The sequence below is a fragment of the Candoia aspera genome, chromosome 3 (genome assembly GCF_035149785.1).
Source record: "Candoia aspera isolate rCanAsp1 chromosome 3, rCanAsp1.hap2, whole genome shotgun sequence".
Lineage (NCBI taxonomy): Eukaryota > Metazoa > Chordata > Lepidosauria > Squamata > Boidae > Candoia > Candoia aspera.
The window spans coordinates 161,465,606-161,486,505 of record NC_086155.1 but is presented as its reverse complement, the minus strand read 5'-3'; the positions used below and the strand labels follow the sequence as shown (position 1 = coordinate 161,486,505).

General features: G+C 40.6%; 2 long non-coding RNA genes across 2 annotated transcripts in view; one reads left to right on the top strand and one right to left on the bottom strand.

Moving 5' to 3' along the window:
* The window catches only part of LOC134494175 (uncharacterized), a 58,889-nt gene that overhangs the window by 5,167 nt on the left and 32,822 nt on the right, over positions 1 to 20,900 (top strand). The window lies entirely within an intron of this gene.
* On the bottom strand, positions 6,210 to 7,968 carry LOC134494981 (uncharacterized). The gene is made up of 2 exons (XR_010067738.1): positions 7,807 to 7,968; positions 6,210 to 6,367 (listed from the first exon to the last, which is right to left on the bottom strand). It is a non-coding gene; the product is annotated as an uncharacterized LOC134494981 (long non-coding RNA).

Here is a 20,900-nt window from a genome sequence, read left to right as displayed (position 1 = left end):
GGGTTCGTTCTCTCCCGCTTGGCCAACCTATTACAATTCTCGATCCCCGAACGGGACGGAACAAACTATTCGGGACTGATCGCTAAACAGACGCATTGCAAGATGGTTTGTTAAACAACCCGCGGGTTGGAGCTCGCCAAGTTTTTACATGCACTTACTTGGGAGTAAGGAGGCCGATGTTTTTGGCATTCAAGGGTACGGTGCACAGAGGCCCGTGAAAGGTGGGAGCTGTTTTCCAGTCGCTAATAGCAACGGCCTTGTTACACTTTTGCCCAACAAAGTTTCTGCCATAACTAAAGTCTCAATTCAAAGTCCACAAGGAGTTGTCCGCTGGGCATGGTCATAAAAGTCAAAATGGCGGCCGCGAAGGTGCGATTGAAGCGCTGCCTGTTTTTATGCGCGTCGCGGCCGCCATCTTAACTCTTTTTTTTACCACACTCCTGTCCACGGGACGTTATTGGCTGAATTCGTCGGATGTGCTGAGCCATAAACTGGCCAACCACATTCCACACCATGCGTTGTGGGAACCCAGCCTGGGAGGTTAGATTGTGATCGTTTCGTTAGAACCCAGAAAACTGGATTTATTAAGTTAGGACTTAGTTAATTAACCACAGCTGAGCGCGTCTTGCCCGTGCAGCTGCTTTGTGGCTTTCTTTTTCCAAGGAGGGGAGGGACCCGCACAACAACTTTGCCCCTGACTTCTTCCCCATGTGTGAAATGTGGTTTGTTTTAAACCTAAATAGGACCCCTTTCTGCCCAACTTTTATTCCTAGTGCTATCCCCACGCAACACACAAACTAGGCTAGAAGAAGTAATAGTTGTTTTTTAAACTATAACAAAGGGTGTTTGGGAAGCTTTAAGATGACCGAATTTACGGGGCCTTAAACTTCGGTAAGTCGCGGCGCACTCCCGGTTGCTAATCTTCCTTTGATCTCCCAGACTCCGATCCATTAGGGCAAGTTTACACGCGGGCCTGTTCATACTCCGGATTTCTCCCCGGGGAGCCAGCTCGTGTTTCACCATTATATTTTAAATGAAATAATAATTTAAAGCGACCCCTTTATTATCTTGGAGATCACTCCACGTTATCTCTGGAGCCATTTGGGGATGTTGTACCCGCTGAGCTCCAGCGAATTACAATAATTCGCTAGAAAGCGAACAGCAAAAAAAAAAAAATGCTCCGGGTCGGCAAAAGGATTCGGAACAAAACTCCACCAAAATCTCCCGCAGTAAGACGCGGGTTTCAAGGCTCTGGGAGAACTGCAGCTCGTCTTATCCGGATGGGAGATCGCGAGTTACAAACCTCTTTGCAGCTGCTCACGGGTGCTAATGGACAACCCACCCGATCCGCGTTTAATTTTATGTACATTGAATAATTCCGAGACACGTTGAGGGTGGGGGAAAATATTCCAGTCCGGTTATTTGCTTTTTATAAATATTTCTGGGTCAGTATTTTTCTGGGGCCCGATTCGTCTGAAACGTGACAGCCCTTCTCTCCGCGTTTGAATTGATTCCACTTTTTCTCCTTGAAACCCAGCATTCAATTGGGATCCGGACAGGAGAGCCGCCAGAGGTTCTCAGGGTGGGCGGCTAACCGTGTGTTGGCTTCTGAATTGCAGAGCGGAGATTGAACTCCGCTACTTTTATCATTGTCTCTGTCAGAGCCGTCGTCGTGCCTGACTTATGGATCCTGCTCCATTGTCATCCAATCACAATGAACAGAGAAAAGCGCCTTTAGTTGAATATGTGCAGAGGCTTACAATCAATGCGAAGTTTCCTTAGCCGAAGGCGACGAGCTTTGATTTGGCTGCCCTGAAAGTATCTCGGGTTTCTCGGGCTGGCCCGGACGTGTTCCGGGCTTGGCAATCTGCTCTCAAAGGTGCCGACCTGCGGATGGACCGCCGCGCCTGCCGGAACCGAGAAGACAATTCAGGCTGGATCGCGAAACGGAAGGAGGCTGCTTTCGCTCCTTCTGTTTATGGGACGCGCCGGCAGGGCCGCAACTGGTGTGGGGGGGGGGGCGCCAAATGAGCGCTGGGTGGGTGCCAAAATGGGCGTGGAATCCATGTTTGCCCCGGCTGACACAGACCCTAGTTGCGGCCCTGCGCGCCGGTCGGGCTTTACAGGCGCTGCTCTAGGCCGGCGGCCTGATAGGAGGGAGCTGCTGAGCCCAAACTCCCGGCCTGGCCCGCGGGCTCCCCTCCCCCTCCGCAAAGTGAGGTTATCAAGGCCGGCCGTTTGAGCTGGCCCAACACCCACCCGAGCCAGGCCTTCAAAGGGATGGAAGCATGTTTGTGTTCTCTGTTGAGCTAAATTACCGTCCCTTAAAAATCAGACTCGTTTTGATCCTGGAAAGTACCAACCAGGCTCAGCCACCCACCAAAAGTAGCAAAAGGAGGGTTTTCTGTTGCTTTTCGGTATTGTTTAACTTTGGGATGTACTGCAGAAGGAACTGACAACAAATGAGTGATTGAAACAGAAAAGTTTGTCCTCCAAATGCAGGTCCTAATAGCCTTGCTTGGGGGCTGGATGGCCCTTTGGATTGCTTAGCGCACATTGGACAAGACAACTTCCCTGTATTAGCCTGATTTATCACCTCTGTTTTTTTCCCCGTAGAAACTGGTGCCTTGTTCTGATTTTTGGTTGATCAGCTGAAAAAAACTCCACAATTACTCAAGCTATTCTTTATTCATTACAACATCCTCAGTGCTTAGTGCCTAACCTACCAAATTAAAATGCAAGGCAACAGGAGCAGGTTTAGGCTTTCTCAAGAATAAAGAGGTTGTCTTGAGGGGCTGGCCTTGGCATGGCACTCCCTCATCTTTTTTGCATTCTAATTGCCTTTCTTAGCACCAAGTGCTAGCATGGCAAAGTGATTAGAACAGACCAATGTTTCACCACCTTAGCAATTTAGCATGTTGGCTGGGGAATTCTGGGAATTGAAGTCCACACAACTTAAAGTTGCTAAGTGTGAGAAACATTGGAATAGATTGCCTAATTAGCTCTAGTGTGATCAAGGTTCAAAATCTCGCAAGATGGTTTGGGCCAGTTGCTATCATAGATCTTAGCCTACTTCACCAATTTGTGGTTATAATTAACCAACTAGTTGTGGCCAGGGGGGAGAACGGCCTGACCTACCATGTGGGCTTCTTGAAGAAAGTATGAATTGCTGGCATCATGCATCTAAGCACTTAAAGTTGAGTAGGATGGGAGACCACCAGGATTGTAAGATTGACTGGGAAGTGAAAAACATTCAGGAAGAAATGGTAAACCACTTTGGTACTGCTGCGAAGAAAATTCCATGAAGAAGTCCCTTGAGTCACCAGGAGTTGGGCTTAACTCAGAGAAGACTTTTCTGATTTAAGCAGACTAAGGAAAGTGGGGAGGAAAGGGCTCACCCTCCTCTTCTGTTGGCCTTTCTGCAGATTACAAGAGTTTGTAACCCCACATTTTCTTTTGGTGAGACCCAAGTCTAGTTGATTTCAGGAGCATGTATTGCCACATAAGCTCTGCTGAAATTTCCAGAGAGCATTCCACAATGTGCCAAAGCTGAGAACCGCTGATGATTTTAATCATTGAACTTTATAGGCCTGAATGGGTTTGAAATGTTAGCTCTCCTTATCTCACCCATTGTGTGGGGCTTTATTCCAGACTTGTTTTCATTTTTAGTTCAAATTTCAGCTTAAGATGAGTACATTTTTTCCCACTAGCTTCATCACAGACTGAGAACAGCTCTCGCAGTCCAGGGAAGCAACCAACCAGCTGACCACTTGCTTCAAATCAGCGCACAGAGTGTAGCTGAAACTGATCTGCGGAGTTGAAGCCCCTCCCCAGGTTATGGCACTTATGCCTCTGACCTTCTCCCACCACACTAAATTACTGGAGACCCTTGCTAGAGGCCAAGCCATTGACCACACTGAAGTACTGCAAAGTCTGAGCCATACCTACTTTTCAGAAGGGGATAGGACAGAAAATTGAAATATTTGTTAAGTGATAATCACCTAGTTTTAGAAAATATATATTTTTCATGGTAGTCCCAAATAATCTCAGAATAAGTGCATGATCACAAAAATATTTATAGCACAAATGTATATGTCATTATTTGGTGATTTCATCCTAGCTGTATTTGATTTCTGGGCTCACTGAATGTTGGGAGGACCTCTGCCACCATGGCTGCTTAGGTACGCTTCCTAGATAGAACTGGGCCAGTCTGAAAAGAACCCCTGAACACATTTCACCAAAGGCTCTATACCTGTGAATGACTCCATTATGCCTCCATCCAATTGTGTGAAACTTATTTCAGGCTGAGGCATGGGGTCAGTATGCATCACCTTCCAGAGCAGAGGAGAGTATAGAGAACTCTCATTAGAGCCATAAGGCTTTTGAGAGCAAGTTTGGTGGGGTGGTTCAGGTGCTGGCCCAGAAACCAGAAGACTGTGAGTTCTAGGCCTCCCTTAGGTGTGAAAGTTGGCAGAGTGACTTTGGGCCAGTCGCTCTCTCTCAGCCCAACTCACCTCACAGGGTTGTTGTTGTGGGGCAAATAGGAGGAAGAAGGAGTATTTGGTATGTTTGTCACTTTGAGTTACATCATGATGATGATGATGATGATGATGTGAAAGAGGCTTAGAAAGGCCTGGGTGTGAGGCTCACCAGGCTATCTGAGGCCAAATATATCAGTATCGGTATAACCCGCCAATTTGCTTGCTTCAGGCTCCTAATGGTTTCTATTGTTCTTCCTTGCCCAGCTCCAGGCACAGAAGAACACCACACAGCACAGTTTGTGTGGGGCTAGGCAAGTTTTGCACTCCTTTCAATCATGCCCTAGTGTCTTGTGGTCGGTGGATGAGTGATTTTGATAAGCAGCTATTCCGTCAGGAATCTTGATTCCCATATTACTTCCCCACCTCACCCCAAACTCCTTGCTGGTTCCTTATATAAGTTGCCCCTCTTCGGGGTTTAGCTTTGTTATTTTGCACAGTTGTCCTTTTGATTTGGACTGGGTTTTTTTTCTTTTGCAAATGCTCAGAGACGCTGGTGCTATTGTTTGAAATTTGAGTTGACTCACATTGGTGGCCATTTTTATCTTGATTGCTGAATCTTGTGAGTATGACTGTCACTAAGGGCGTAATTGCACATTTTTGTTATTGACATCAATTATAAGTAAATGTTGTGAGTTAAGTTTATCTGAGCTCACATGTTTCTCATATTTATTTGTTCTCCACTTGATCATATTTTGACAGTATGATTGTTGGAATTGCACAATACTTTAATCCACATCAAATGAGCTTATTATTTATTGAAAGCAAGCATTTTACCCCACTATTTAACTAAAGTGATTCTCATAATGGCTGTAGTATATCAGTTGTAAGACAGTTCTTGCCCTCAGACCTATAATCCAAAGCAGTGTTTCTTAAACTTTTTTCTCTCAGGATCCCTTTCCACTTTTAAAAATTATGGAGGACCCCAAAAGAGCTTTTGTTTGTATGGGTTACATTTATCAATATTTACCATATTAATAATTAAAATTAACACATTTTCTGTCACTACTGCTTCTCACAGTTGTTTGATGGGATTTTAATAATGTCTTATTTTCCAGCATAGGCTGGCAAATAATTTTGATTTTGAGGATCCCTGAGAGGGTCTTGAAGGACCCTCAGAGGTCCTAGAAACACACTTTAAGAAACACTGATCTAAAGTATATAACAAACAAGGAAAAATGAATGGGGAGGAAATGGGGGGGGGGAAGCAAGATCAGAAGCTATAATTCTGTTTTCATGTCTAAAATTCTCAGAGGTGTCTGCAGGGTATGGTCAAAAAAGTCAAGATGGCAGCCAAAACTCTGCCTGTTTGTTATGTGTGTTGTGATATACACAAAAAACAGGCAGAGCTTTGATCACACTGCCATGGCCACCATCTTGACTTTTATGACCATAGTCTGCAGATAGCCCTGAAGCCTCTTAACAAACATATTACCAGTCAGATCAGCAAAGGGTAGGAATTTCCTGTTTCAGACAGCTGTTTCACAGGGATACACTTTCTTACTTCTAAGCTGTATGTTGATGGCATATAGTAGATCAGTTCATGGAAAGTTATATAACAAATCAAGACTGCTTCCACTGAAGATCATTACTCTGATCCTTAGATGCAGACAGACATAAAACTATTTTTAAGGTTCCCTGAAAACAGAAAAAGGGAATAGGGATTTGGAATTGTAGTGGAATATTCTTTTATTCAGTTCCCCCTCAATTTTTGCACTTTGATTTGATGAAAAGGTTACTCCTAATTGTCACATAACATCTCATCCTTCCAAAGGGAGGTCCAGCCGTGGGCCAGTACTTTTGGGTGATTTCCACTTAATAGGAGGAATCTATAAATGATCAGATAATAAACCAGATGAAATAAATATATCATATTATTTATCATATAGACACTCCCCTTTTGACTATTTTCCTTTGAAAAAAGAAAATGTGAAGTCAGCCAGGGGTTTAGTTTATATGAAAAAAGGAGCAAAAGCTGTTAAGAGGATAACATGGTGATTCTTCTTAATAATAATGCAAATAAGGATAAGTGCGAGTCCAAAAGGACAGATTAGCATACTTGTGCTGACAGCATTACACTGGCTGCCAGATTGTCTTTAGATGACATCCAGAGTATTGGTTATTACTTCGAAAAATCTGTATGATTTTTCCATTCCACATAACTGCCTAATCTGAGTTATAGAATAAATACTTTTTATTTGCATACATTAATTTATTTATTTAAAATATTTTTAGGCTGCCACCAAGGGCAAAATGCCTCCCAAGGGGGTTTATATAAAATAGCTGGAATAAAACATTAATAACCTTATTGTTTAATATATAAACCATAGGCATATGAATTGAACTGTAGTATTTCTTCTCCGTCCCCCCATCCCCCAATCCCAGCATCCTACTCTATGTATTATAAAACTCTGGTTTCACTGAACCTGTACTCACAAAGTCAATCTAGTCTCTCCAAATACCTTAGACAAGTGTTTCTCAACTGCAGCAACTTAAAGATCTGTGGACTTCAGCTCCCAGAATTCTCCAGCCAACATGGGCATCCTGGGAGTTGAAGTTCAAACATCTTAAAGTATACAAGGTTGAGAAACATTGCCTTAGACTATAACTTGGTTGTTCTGTTTTTACCTCAGCTGCTGATTGTTTGTATGTTGCTTATTATTATTCATAAGGTTTATTGTGTTTTTTAACTGTTGTTAGCCATCCAGAGTCATGACTTGAGGTGGGCAGCCCTATCAATTGAAATATAAATAAATAAACTAATCCTCCATCATCATGAGCTAACATGGAAATAACCCATGCAATTGGGACAAGGGGAACTCAATTCACTGGGGGAGGCCAATTTAGAAAGGGCTACCCTAAGATATATACAGCCAGCTAAAACAAGCATTTATTTTAAAAAATAATATATGCCTTTCCAGTCCTTTCCATTTTTAAAAATCTTTTATTTATTTATTTATTTATTTATTTATTTATTTATTTATTTATTTAATTTTTAAAAGATTTGTATGGCCACCCATCTTAAACAACTCTTGGCTGTTCACAACAGGAAGGAATCTAGGAAGCTATCAAGAAAGGAAGCAGGCTGCTATCTCTGGACTCCAGAAGGTTTTCCCCTGAAAATTGATCATATATGCCTCTAAAATCCTGCCTCCAAAGTCCATCTTTTTCTCTTTCCCCTGCCAGCACAGCTCTGATCTTTTTTCTGCTTGATTTATTCAGCCCTGTCACCTCTCTGCTCTTTACTTTCACAGTCACACATTCAAACCTGCTAAAGTTCAAGACCTCCAAATGCTTCAAGCGTTTCTAGATTTCCAGGTCTCAAGCTGGAAGCCTCCTGAGTTGCTTCAAGGCTGATTGAATCCTCATGGATTTCTTAAGAGGAGTAGAAAGGAAAATTCAATCCCAAGAAATGGGAAAACAAAGAGGTAGTTTCATCGTCTCAGTTATGACTGTCCATCAAGACAGCTATTCAGAAATAGCAAAAAATCCCTGTCCAGCTGTATGAAAGTTCCTCTTCTTGCTAAAGAAATATTTATTCTGGTTTATGTCTTTAAAAATGGTATGCTTAATCTAACAAGATCAATGAATCTACAGTCTACTGTTGGGCAATAATTTAAATTTATTAGGACTAACTTCAAACCATTTTATTTTATATTTTATATATATATTTTATTTTATTTTAATAATACTATAGTATACATGACAGAGCCAATTGATGAAATATTGGGAGCTCTTCTTCCTTGCCATGGTGCAGGGCATCTTGTGGCAGGGGGTGGGGGGCAGCTCAAAAAGGTTAACAAGGGGCTGCGACTCTGTGATCAAAGTCCCACCTTTTTTTTTATCTGCATCACATGCATCACACATGCAAGAATGGAGAGGCTCCAAACAGGCAGGGGTAACTGCCTTCTTGACTTTTTGGTATCCCATTCCCTACAGATGTTCCTGCAGTGAGGTCTGATGAGAATGCTGGCAACCATTTCCACCATCTCTTAATGTTGGCTTTGAATTGTGACTTCTGGCTGCTCTGAGCTACAAATAGCATGTAGATGGAGCATGAATTCAGCAGTGAAGATCAGGCCACACCTTAAACACAGCATTTGCCCCACTTCCCAGACAAACAAACAGGCATTTCAGAATCAAGTGTATTGCAATGAAGATTTGGATTTGCTGCATATACAGGTTATCCTGCTGATTTCAGAGGAGCTGGGAACTTTGTGAATGGAAAAGGATATAATGTCTGCGTCAGCGTTTCTCAACCTCAGGAGCTTTAAGATGGGTGGACTTCAACTCCCAGAATTCCCCCAGCCAGCATGCTGGCTGGGGAGATTCTGGGAGTTGAAGTCCACCCATCTTAAAGCTCCTGAGGTTGAGAAACACTAGTTTACATAGTCAACTCCCCATTTAAAAACAAACAACAACAACAAAAATGACTTTGGAGCTCATTTAAACCCAGTCAATTACTGTGTTAGGACAGTATGTCTTTAGTACAAAGCCACAAGAAATAATTGGAATTCCAAATGCTTTATTGTTTCATATAACTACTGCATAATTATTGCTATTGGGGCTTTTAAAATCATCTTTTGGGATAGTATTCTCATCAGTCAGTTTAGAGGAGATAGCAAACTAAAAATGTTACACAAGCCAGAACACAGCATACAATTTAAAAACTATAGGAGCACATAAATAAAGCAGTGAAAGAAAAATGTTTGCTGCAGATAACATTTTAAAAAGGGCAGGGACTAAAACACTGCCAGCAGTATAAATAGTTCAAAAGTGACTCAGATAAAAAAGAGAGGAAAAAAAAGACCTTAACATTCCCTTGAAGACCGACACAGGTAGGAGGCTCCTGGTTATTGAAATCTCTGTAACTCCTCTGTCTGCCAGGTTTCATTGTATCACCTCTCCAGGGAGCTCTGCTCAGCAGCTTAGTTTCTCAAGTACAAAGGGAGGGAGGCTAGAGGGGGGGGGGGAATAAGTGCCTGGTCATGAGACTCATACACAAGATCGCTGCATCTTACGATGCATTGCCAAAATCTGCCCCAGAACCATCAGAACTATGCAAGGATTTGGAGCATGGCTTTCCATATCCATGCCAATTCATTTACATATTACACTGTAGATGAAGAGCTGTCACTTTCTAGCTGAAAAATATTTGTTTCTATCAACCCTTGGTGCTGCATTTCCTGGAAGGAATAAAGTAGGAATTCAATGATGCCTACTTTCAAACACAACAAACAGTTCAGTCTTCTTTCGTATCACTAAATGCAATAGTACGTTCTGAAAGAAATCATCTTCTGCCCTATCATGTGAATATGCCAATAATTTGCCAAAAGATTGGGGTGGGCGAGGGGGGCTCCATAGCAACCCTCTTGGAAAAAAAAATACCTTCCTGCTTTTTCGACATCCAATGTTCTTCCAAAGTTTGGGGAACAGCGATCTTTCAAAGTTTGCTGCTTTAATAGTTTTACAGTATATTCTGTGAGCTTTGTAAAATAGTCAGGTTGAACCAGCAGCCCTTTAGATGTTCCTGCACTTATAATTTAGCAACATCTAGAAGACCACAGGTTTCCTATTCCAAATATAAGGGAAAGATAAGGGAGAAAATTGTTTTTTCACAGTCTCAGTATACATCATTGTGGCTTATAGCTGCATCTCTTTTATTAAGATAGTGGCTTTTCAAAGCAAACTGTCCTAAATGATTTATTCAGTGCCTAAAATGACTATATGTACAATTTCACATAACTGCTATTAGAGCAGATGTAGATTATCGCTTTTCTCAGCCTTCTTGAATGTGATCCTCTGCATATTTTAATCAGTAAGTATATATTTCCATCTGATAACTTTAGCAGAAATTACTGATGGATGCTTCCATCAGAAATCTTCAAAACAATTTCCTTTCAATTGTACAATGGGAAACGACTTTCAAGAAGTGGAAAAACATATTCATTCTGCTGTTGTTTGCAGTGATGGAGTACTGCTTAGACAGGGAGGAAAAAACTCTGATGTATCACATATAAGAGTTTCCTGTGAAAAGAAACATGGAGAGAATGTGGTGGTGAATTATGATTTCTGCACTTTCAGTAATGGTAATAATAGGTTTCTGGGTACTATAGTGATGGTGGCATAATTTCAAGAACAATGGAGAAGATACCATGAACAAACATATTTTTGAATAAACATATTCCCCAAGGCTGGCTGGGGAATTCTGGCAGTTGAAGTCCACCCATCTTAAAGCCGCCAAGGTTGAGAAAGACTGGGTTAGGGGCATGCAAATTTCAGGCTTTTAAATTCTGCCTCTTTTTAATTTGCTTGAATCCTGAAATCCATCAGCCACCACAGCCAAGTGGAAGCAGCATCATGTTTTTTAAAAAATGAACCAAGCCCAGAACAAAGCTGAACTTACAGCCCTTCTGTGAAAAATCTACCACTGGTTATATCATTTCCCCCCCAGTAATATAATTTAGAGCAAGTGGAGAGCAACTTTACTGCTGCCAATCAGTTGGGAACAAAAAACTCCACTAAAAGTTCCAGTCCAAGAGAAAAAAACAGATCCCAGTCTCAATTTTTCTGATTCCTGATTTGGATTTCAATTTAGTTTCTTACCCACCAGTTTAGGGCAGCCTTTGTAGTTAACAATTATTTGTTGTGTATAAATTGTGAGTAACTAATGCAGTCTGACCTTGTTGAGCTTGTTCTGATGTGGGATCAACTTCTATGGACTTTGGACACTACAGTGAGTATATTGGAAGTTTCAGTAACATTTTTCAGCACTGGAAATAGTACTTTAGACAATTTCACAATTTCTTCAATTGTCCCTTCCTTCCTTCCTTCCTTCCTTCCTTCCTTCCTTCCTTCCTTCCTTCCTTCCTTCCTTCCTTCCTTCCTTCCTTCCTTCCTTCCTCCCTTCCCCCCCCTTCTTCTTTTGGTACTCTTAAAACTTTAAAATTTGCTTCTATCGGATGGTGCACATGTTTACTTGTTTCCCTGCCAAAGTTCCTTTTGAACGTTCTTCTCTTTCTCTGCATATGCATGTTCCCTATATGTGTATCCCATTGCAAGGTATTCTTTTAAGAATCCTTGTTTCCCATCCTTTCCTTTTTTTCTCTCTTTCTGACTTTAGGGACATTGTGGTGGAGTTGGAACTGTAATGCAAAGCAAGACAAATGCCATAGTTTTGACCACAGGCAATGGTTTGTGTTAAAAAGCCATTAAATTTCAGCATGATCCACCAAGCACTCTCAAAATAGAAAAAACACTTTAGAAAGAAATACATCCAAGAATACAGCAAGAACTTTTTACATTAAAAAAACAAGCTGCAAAGAAATAGATTGTTCATAATCCACACTGTTATTATACTCCTGTTTATTTTCCTTGTTTGTTCACCCATGCTATGTTAGAATCATATTTTTGAATAATTTCCCTCACTGGATCCCTTCTAGATGTTCTGAATATCATTTTCCAAAGTTCCCAACCAACATGGAAGCTGAAGGCCATCATATCTGGAGGGTTAGGGAAGTCCAGACAACACTAAAAGGCCTGTTTTTATATCTGTATACCCCACCTTTCTCTCAAAAACTTAAATGTGTGATTCAGTATTCCTCCTGTTCCCCCTTTCATTTCATTCACATAATATCTCTGTGAGATAAGGTATTAGATGATAATTGAGCTTAAGGTGGCCCACTGAGCTTCTAAATGAAGATCTGAATGCAGGTTTCCTAGTGTTAATCCAACACTCAGGCTACCCCACTATGCTACCCCACAGTGACATAAATCTGGTAAAAGAATTTGGCAGTTGAAAGCAGAAATTCAGGAGCATGTAATATTTGAGTTTCATTCATGAATCAAATACGTCAGCCAAAACAAGAAGTTTTAGATCTTCTAATACAGTTAATATATAATTTAGTATGTGAGAATATTAAAATAATATTTTAATCCTGTTTCATGAATGGTTATTTTGTAGAGAAAAAAATGAGTTGGAGCGGGTGGAAAACTATTTTTAAAAAAAGAGAGAAAGCAATAATATTGTTGATTTTTATTGGTTTTTATCTGTATGATCCACAAGATTTGCAAGAGAAAAGAATTCTACATTTCCAGACTAAAAAACCAAAGAAAATAAAAGCAAAAAACATGTTGTGGTAAACTAATAGCTGAATCCTGAATGACATACTATACACCGAAATGCATAAAAGCAGCTTAGCAAGGCTCTATTTTCAAAACACATGAAAGGGAGTGCATTAATCACTGAAATAAACTGTGTGAGTGCAAAATGCCTCCTGTGTTTTAAAAAGAAAATCACTTAATTGTTTCTGTTGATGTCAGTTATTCATTGGGACCATTAAGCAGTAAAAGAGCACAACTTATTGACTGCAATATACATTGGATCTGTGCCCACGCTATCCAATGAAAACGGAGCACTGCAAAAACAATACAAAGAAGAGGTCACTTGCACAGAGTTCATGAGAAGGTATATCATCCAAGAACTGCATGGAATCACTAGGTGTGTCATTAACTATGTGGAACTCACCAGCCAGCCCTGGAGCACTTCCTTTTGTCTGAGCATCTTGGTTCATCCCCATTAAGCAAAGGGCATCACCATTCCATGCATGATGTCAATTTTTTAGCAATGCAAATCATTGGAGTTTGGGGGCAGGGTCTATATTTAAGGTATATGGCCAGAGGTGGGCCACCTGGTGACCTTCAGTCCCTGGAGTTCCTACAGATTGCCTTCCTGGATGAAATTCCTTATTTCACATCTTTTTCCAGGTTTTGCTGCCGCAACAAAGGGAAAGGGATGTGATACTGGCTTTTGTTATTGTTTAATCATTTTTCTTTACTGCTCTCCTTCAAAATTACAGTGTTAAGAATGTTAACGTAACATGTAGTTTGATTCTCTACAGCACCTAATAGGCTGTGTCTGAATCAGAGTTTCTCAACCTTGGCAACTTTAAGATGTATGGACTTCAACTCCCAGAATTCTCCAGCCAGCAAGCTGGCTGGGGAATTCTGGGAGTTGAAGTCCATACATCTTAAAGTTGCCAAGGTTGAGAAACACTGGTGTAAATATATGAAGTTCACTCTTATTTGGGGACTTCAGATTTATTCCTTCCTTTATAACAGGAATGGGGAACTCTTGGCTCTCCAGGGACTGCTAAAATTCGGTTCTTAGCAGCCCCAGGCAGCCAATGGTGAGGATGCTGAAAGTAGGTTTCAGAGGGCTGCCAGTTCTCATCTCTCTTTTATGCAGAAGTCTAAAGCCAATCTACTTCAACCACTGGAAAATGGGGGGAAATATCTTAACTGTTTGGTGCTCTGCTAAATCTTTTTGTGCCATATTCCTTTCTGACCAACCTAATGGTTGGAAAAGTAAAGGAATGAGGAGAAGTGTTGCTAAAGAAGGTTCTGAAGATATCCTCCATGCAGGCTTGGCCCTTCTAGAGTGGTTCATGGTTTCAAGACTTCGCCAAAAGTGAGAGTAATAATTCAAATTATGTTCATCTCAATATTGCAGCCAATGACTTTTTGAACTTCTTTCCTGAGTGTTCTTTGAACATCAGCTTTTTGTTGAAAGGAATGTAAAAAAATATTCTCTCCATTAGGAATCGAATGACACTTTGCATAAATAAAATCCCACATGAAGGCAGTTTATGCACCTTGCCCCGGAAATGGCAATTACTTGATACATTCTATAGGGCATTCAGCTGCCGCTGTGTGATTGGGCAAATTGTAAACTCATCATTATCAATTCAGTGGCCTGGATCTAATAAGAGCCATAATCCCTAATGCCCATTTATAACCTGGCAAAAAGAAACATCACTTTTTAATGCAGGGGATAATGATGATTTTTTTAAAAAAGTGGAGTGAGGGGAACAGCTCCTCAAAAGCAGTTAAATGAAGTCCTACTCCCTCAAGGGTTGCCATCACCTGAATTCTAGAATTATATAGTTACACCTGTATGAATGTTTGGTATGAAAAAAAATCCTCCTCACTTCCCAGGTGAAACATACTTTGTTTTTACTTTATAAATTTATCAATGCAAATGGAAGGGATGTTTCTTTTAAAACAGTTCTTGCAACCTAAATTTCTTAACAGAACTGTTAAGAAAAAAAATCCTGTTTTATCTTTGGGTTGGGGGCAACATGTCTCCACATATCAGTTACAGAAGAACCACAGTAAGAGAGCCACTGTAGGTCTCGGTCTTCTGCTTGTGAACATCCCTGAGCCCTCTAGCTGGACACTGTCAGAAACAAAATGGTGGCGTAATACAGGCCGTGGCTGTCCTAACAGTGAGACACACGCTGAGACGAGGAGTAGTACTCTAATGTTTATTACTGCTACATAAACAGAATCCTAACAAACTGAAGAAGCGTGGGAAAAACCCAGACAGATAAACCCCAAAGGCTAAGGCGGGCCTGATCTGTGCCTCTTTGAATGGTTGCTTAATTCCTCAGTACTATGCATGCGCTTTACAGCCTGGATGGGAGCCCCCTGCTCGCCATCCTTACTCATGACATCGGCCTTATCCAGCAGGACTGTTGCTATGTTGTTCTTATACACACACACAAACATATATAGCAAATATATACACATACTTAAATGTATGCAATCATAGTAGGTTTACTTATTTATATATTCAATCAATCAATTTATATAGCCACCCATCTTGCCATTATGATTCTGGGTAGCAAACATAGGATTAAAACCAACAAACAACAAAAGCTATATATATACACAGTTTCTTTTTTATCCTGAATTTTCTTTTGCATCAAGTGGAATAATATGAATTTAATTCAAATTGTATTGTTCACACCCAGTGTTTTTACCTTATGTGAACTAAGAATAATGAGACAAACATCATTTTTATTCATATACAGTATATATTTACTTAGGAAAAGTCCTTTAGCCTTTATAATTAAAAGAAGGAGGCAGGTATAAGACCATTGTCACATAACCCTCTAGTAGACTAGCAGATTTCTAAACTGATAAGGTGTCCAGACAAGAAGGTTGCTTTACAATCATATTTCTATTCCTCCCCCGCCTCCTCCTCCTCCTTCTCAAGGCTGCACCCACGTATGTCCTATCTAAAGTGCATGTTTAGTTTTTTGTGCACTATAATATTCACAGAGTTGTCCATGTTTGGGAGAATGGTGCTTATTTGAAAACAGTAACATTGTACATTTCCTTCCCCACTTGAAGAGTGTCTCTATTAGGAATCACTCAGATTGGCTGTGATTTTTACTGCCCCTTCCATAGAATCCGGAGAAATTGATCAAGTGGAAGGAAATCTTTGGCAATGTCATCAATGTCTCCTCTGTTTCATTTGCCCCACCTTCTTGATTTCATAAAATTAAAATGATAATCTTTCACAGTTTATTTTATTTTGAATTTACAGGCCATTCTTCTTGTGCTTTTACATCATTCAGGATAGCCACCAACAATAAAAGCAGTACAATACAATACATTTTTTCAGAGAAATAAAGAATATATTAGTAAAAGCAGAAATGCATCAAATTAACTATGAAGCAAATGCCTTGATAAATAAAGTCGTTACTGACTGATGAAAATCTATTTAAAAACTTAACCTTCTGAGGACAGGAGTTCAACAATCTCAATATGGCCTCTGAAAAAGTTTGTTTTGGTGGAAGCCCAATTAATCACCATTAATTGGTCTTCCACCCACCATGTGGGTCACAGAGCTCTCTCTCCAAGGAGGAGGGACAGGTGATATAGAAGGAGGCAGTCTGAAATCTAAGCACTGTTGGAGGCTGCTGGGGAGGAAGGACAAGGGTAAGGGCAGATGGAGTGAAGAAAGGAACAGAGGGATGAAGGATCCTGCTCTCCCTTCCTCTTCTCCATCAAGCCTCCTTGATACTGAGGAGGAGAAAAACCTAGAGAGTCAGGAATTGCCTGGTGGGAGGTGGCAACGGAGGTTATTGGTAGGAATAGCAACCTCGAGATTACTATTTCTACCTCAGCTTAAAAAGAAAAAGAAAAGAGTTGCTGGGAAGATTCTGTTCTTTCCAATAGCTAAAGCAAAAATGGACGGAGAGACCCAGAGTCCCATGGCCAGATGGGAGGGGGTGATCCTGCAGCAGATCCATTGGAGCCTTGCAGGTCACTGACCATCTTCAGGTCCTTCTCCATGCAAATTAGAATGCTCACATAGGAGGCTGCCTTGTGTTTTCTGATGGAAAATACCATATTCCTGAGGGAGTACTTTGATCCAAGGTCAGCTTTCTCTGCAGCAGGCTGGTGCAAGGGCATACATAACACCTTTGCTACGTGAGCTGCATTGGATACCAGTTTGCTTCCGGGTCCAATTCAAGGTGTTGGTTATCACCTTTAAAGCCCTACATGGCATGGGACCAGGTTACCTGAGGGACCGCCTCTCCCCTGCTTCATCAGCCCATCCCACCCGATCATGCAGAGAAGGCATGCTACGAGAATTCCATCTGGCGGGATCCAGGAGGCGGGCCTTCTCAGCAGTAGTGCCCACCCTTTGGAACATCTTGCCCCCGGAGGTGAGATTAGCCCCATCGCTCCTAGCCTTCCAGAGGAAGTTGAAGACCTGGCTCTGCCACCGGGCTTGGGGCAGGGAGGAGAATTGACATACTTGGGGTTGGCTAGTGCCTTGAAGTGCCCCTCCTACATAATGACTGAAGGAGATCACAGCCATATGGATTTTATGAGCTGGGGTAGTTAAGAAATTGTTTTAGAGGGATATTATTAGAATTTTATTGTATATTTATTAGAATTTTATTGTATATTTATTGTTCTGTATTGTAAACCACCCAGAGTCCTTCTGGTCGGAGGAGATGGGCGGTGACAAATTTGACAAACAAACAAACAAACAAACAGGTTAGCAAGCCATCTTGCACCCAGGAAGGGTGTGTGTGAATGAGAGTTGCACATGAAAATCCATCATCATTTTTTATTGCTGAATTCTGGACCAGATGCACTTTCCAAGGTCTTTTCAAAGGTAGTGTTAAATAAACTGCATTACAATAATTTAGTCTAGATATACCTAAAACATATCTTTTTGTGCCAGACTATTGCAATGCACTCTACATGGGGCTACCCTTGAAAAGTATCCGGAAGCTTCAGCTGGTCCAGAATGCAGCCGCACGAGCTGTTTTTGGTGCCCCCAGAAGGGCACATGTAACACTGCTGCTGCGCGAGCTCCTGCCCTGTGGAACATGCTGCCCCCGGAGGTGAGATTGGCCCCATAGCTCCTGGCCTTTCGGAGGAGTCTGAAGACCTGGTTCTGCCGCCTCGCTTGGGGTGGAGAGGGGAATAGATCTACATGGGGATGGCTGCTATACTCCTCCCACACTTGGACTGTTTTAAATTCTTTTGCCACTTGGACTTTTTATCTTTATATTATTTATATTATTTATTATTGTAATTTTATACTGTATATTTTATGATTGTTGTTTTAATTGATTGTTGTAAACCGTCCAGGAGGAGATGGGTGGGGGAAAATTAGATAGATAGACAAATAAATAAATAAATATCTCACCATGGCCATCTGACTCTGTCATGCCGATGTAAACTGAATAAAGGCACTCCTGTCAACAGCCACTACTTGAACCTCCAGGTGACAGCTAAGTTCAAAAGCCCTTCAAAATTGTGAAACTGATCCTTCAGAAAAAGTATTATCCCAAACTGGAGTCCTATTCCAAAGTTTTCCTGAATTCTGAATAGAAGGACCCCAGTTTTGTATTTATTATTGATTTATATGAATGATGTCTTAAGTTTTATATGGCTACTGAAAGTCACAGCTTCCTTGGTAAAAGAGAAAAAAGAGAAATAGAGCCATAGATCATCTGAATATTGGTCATAACACAGTCCAAATCTCTTGATAATATCTCCTTGCAGTTTCATGTAGATGGAACAAAAATTGACACCATCTTCTTAAATTAACTTCTCAGGAATCATTAGAAACTTTGTTAAACAGGACTTCTCTGGTAGATAACTGCAAGACGGGCCAGACAGCAACCCTAGTTGTTAGTATATAACCCTGCTGAAACTTCAAGTACAAGAGTGAGCATCTGGGGCCATAAGATACCTGTGCCCTCAGCTTCCTTTTTTATTGCCCTTAGAACTTCCCAGGACAGTGTCACTTAAAATTGATAGTGTAATTTTCTGTTTTCCAGAATCAAATTTCCAGAAAATTTAAAACAAACTCTGATATCACTAGTTCAGTAGCTTATCTCTTCTGGCCTTTAGATACAAATAATACTAATATTAATACTAATACTACAGATCCATGTTGAAAAAAAATGCCTGAGTTTGATCTGGAAGAGTTAGTTATCAGAGATCAGTTACTGACTACAGTTATCTTAACAAGGTAGAAATATGTCTAGATAATTAGATAATCAACATGTGCTCTATCAACATTAATACTAATAGAGCATGACATACCACACATGGCTCCAGATCTACACAGGAAGCAAATCAAGCCTTCCACTCATCTGTTAATAGTGTCACTGGGCACTTCCATAACTCTAGCGTCTACAAATTACTTGCACTACATCATGCACAGCAGGAAGTAAATGAGCTCTGGCATGATGGGAGGTAGCCTGTGATGCTATTTAATGATTGATAGCATTGGTAGTGGGGACACAATTCCTGAGCTAGTTTGAAGTAACAATTGGTAATGGTCTATGAGTGCCAACCTACACATCAGCTCAGAAGCAGGTTCCACGAACCCAGTGAAGCTTTTGCCTAGATAATGTGCAATCTACCACAAATTTCTTTCTAAACTGTTTTGTTAATCTCAACATGATAAATCATAACAAAGTCCTCAGAGAATAAGTTGCATACAAGGCTGACCCAAAGTATTAAACCATCCAAGCCAAAATATAATCCCTGATTCATACGGATCATAGACAATTGCAACCCTACTTGGAAACAGTTGGAAGAGAAACTCATTACTGCTCCTTATTGCAGACACACACACACACACACACACACACACATTTTATGGACATGAGCAAAATGTTTTAACCATATGTAAACGTGTAATGTGTGAAACAGCCCTTAAAAACAAGAAGTTCAGATTCTCAGTCTTGAACACAAAAGAGCCATCTGCAAAAATTGCAGAAGTAATTTGACCCCAACTCATGTAGCTTTAAGGATCCAGACGAATTTATTGGAAAAGAATAAAAGTTAATGATTTATTGCTAGCTACTTCAAAAAAATATCCATGGATTCTTTTTCATGGCAGAACTCAGAAGCAAAGGTATTCCCACCCACCCCCACACCCATCTTGTAGAAACAGTTAATACATTATAGCTTTGTATAACATTTGCTTTGAAAAAATAATGCTATAAAAATAGTGTTATTAAAACCATATTTTTTATAAAGTATCTAGCAGTATCAGACCTCAGATCTGGCAGGAGGCATCTAGTCTTAAAGGTGTGGCTAGTGCTAGCCTTCTGGGATGTTGTGTGAAGCCACAGTGTTACATGGCTCCCTGAAACAAGAGTAGTAAGTGTTAATACACTTTCATTGAAAGAAATCTTTTTAAAACTGAAGTGATGTTTAAGCTTGGCTATAGGACTGGAATAGATGTTCTATAAAACATGCTGGGATAAAGTGATTGGGCATATTCCAATGTGTTGGTGCAGAGGTGAGTAACTAAGGGTCAATTATATATACAAATATATATATGCAACCAAATATGCAGAACTAAGGTGGGGGCACTTTAAAGAAAGATTAAAGAAAGGTGTCTCTGAGTCTCTTCACATTTAGAATGTTCAGCGTCTGATAGAAGCAAAGTAGGGAACTTACAAATGCTTAAAATAACTAGCTTGCCTTTACCTTTGGAAAATTAATCTAGTCATACAGCATGTTTCAGCTGTGGATATTTGTGGTTGTACTTTTACGTTTTAAGGTTTGATCATTATCCTTTTTTTAGCCATGCATGCTGAACATTTGCATAATTCTAGTCAAAACCCTTTTGAAAACGGACTGTGTAATGTGATTTGTGCTTGTAGGTACTCAGTGAAACTTTCTCACTGGTAAATACTATGAATGGGTCAAGTTTAACTGATTGTGGGATGAAAGAGGGAAGCATGTCCCAGGGACTAGTTTGAGAATCAGAACTCGAATTGAAACTAACCGAAGATACAGCACTAAAATACTACAGTATAAGATTTTTTGTTCATGAAGTTTCCATCCTGCTCCTGAGAACAGCCATTCATCCCTTTCTTATCCCATACATGTCAGCTCAAGTATTAAAACAATGTATAGGTGGTGTCTTGGTTCATCCAATGGAAAAAGGGGCAATATTTATTTTTTAAATTCTGCTCTGGCTCTTGGCATCTCCTCAAGAAAATAAAAATTACATTATATGAA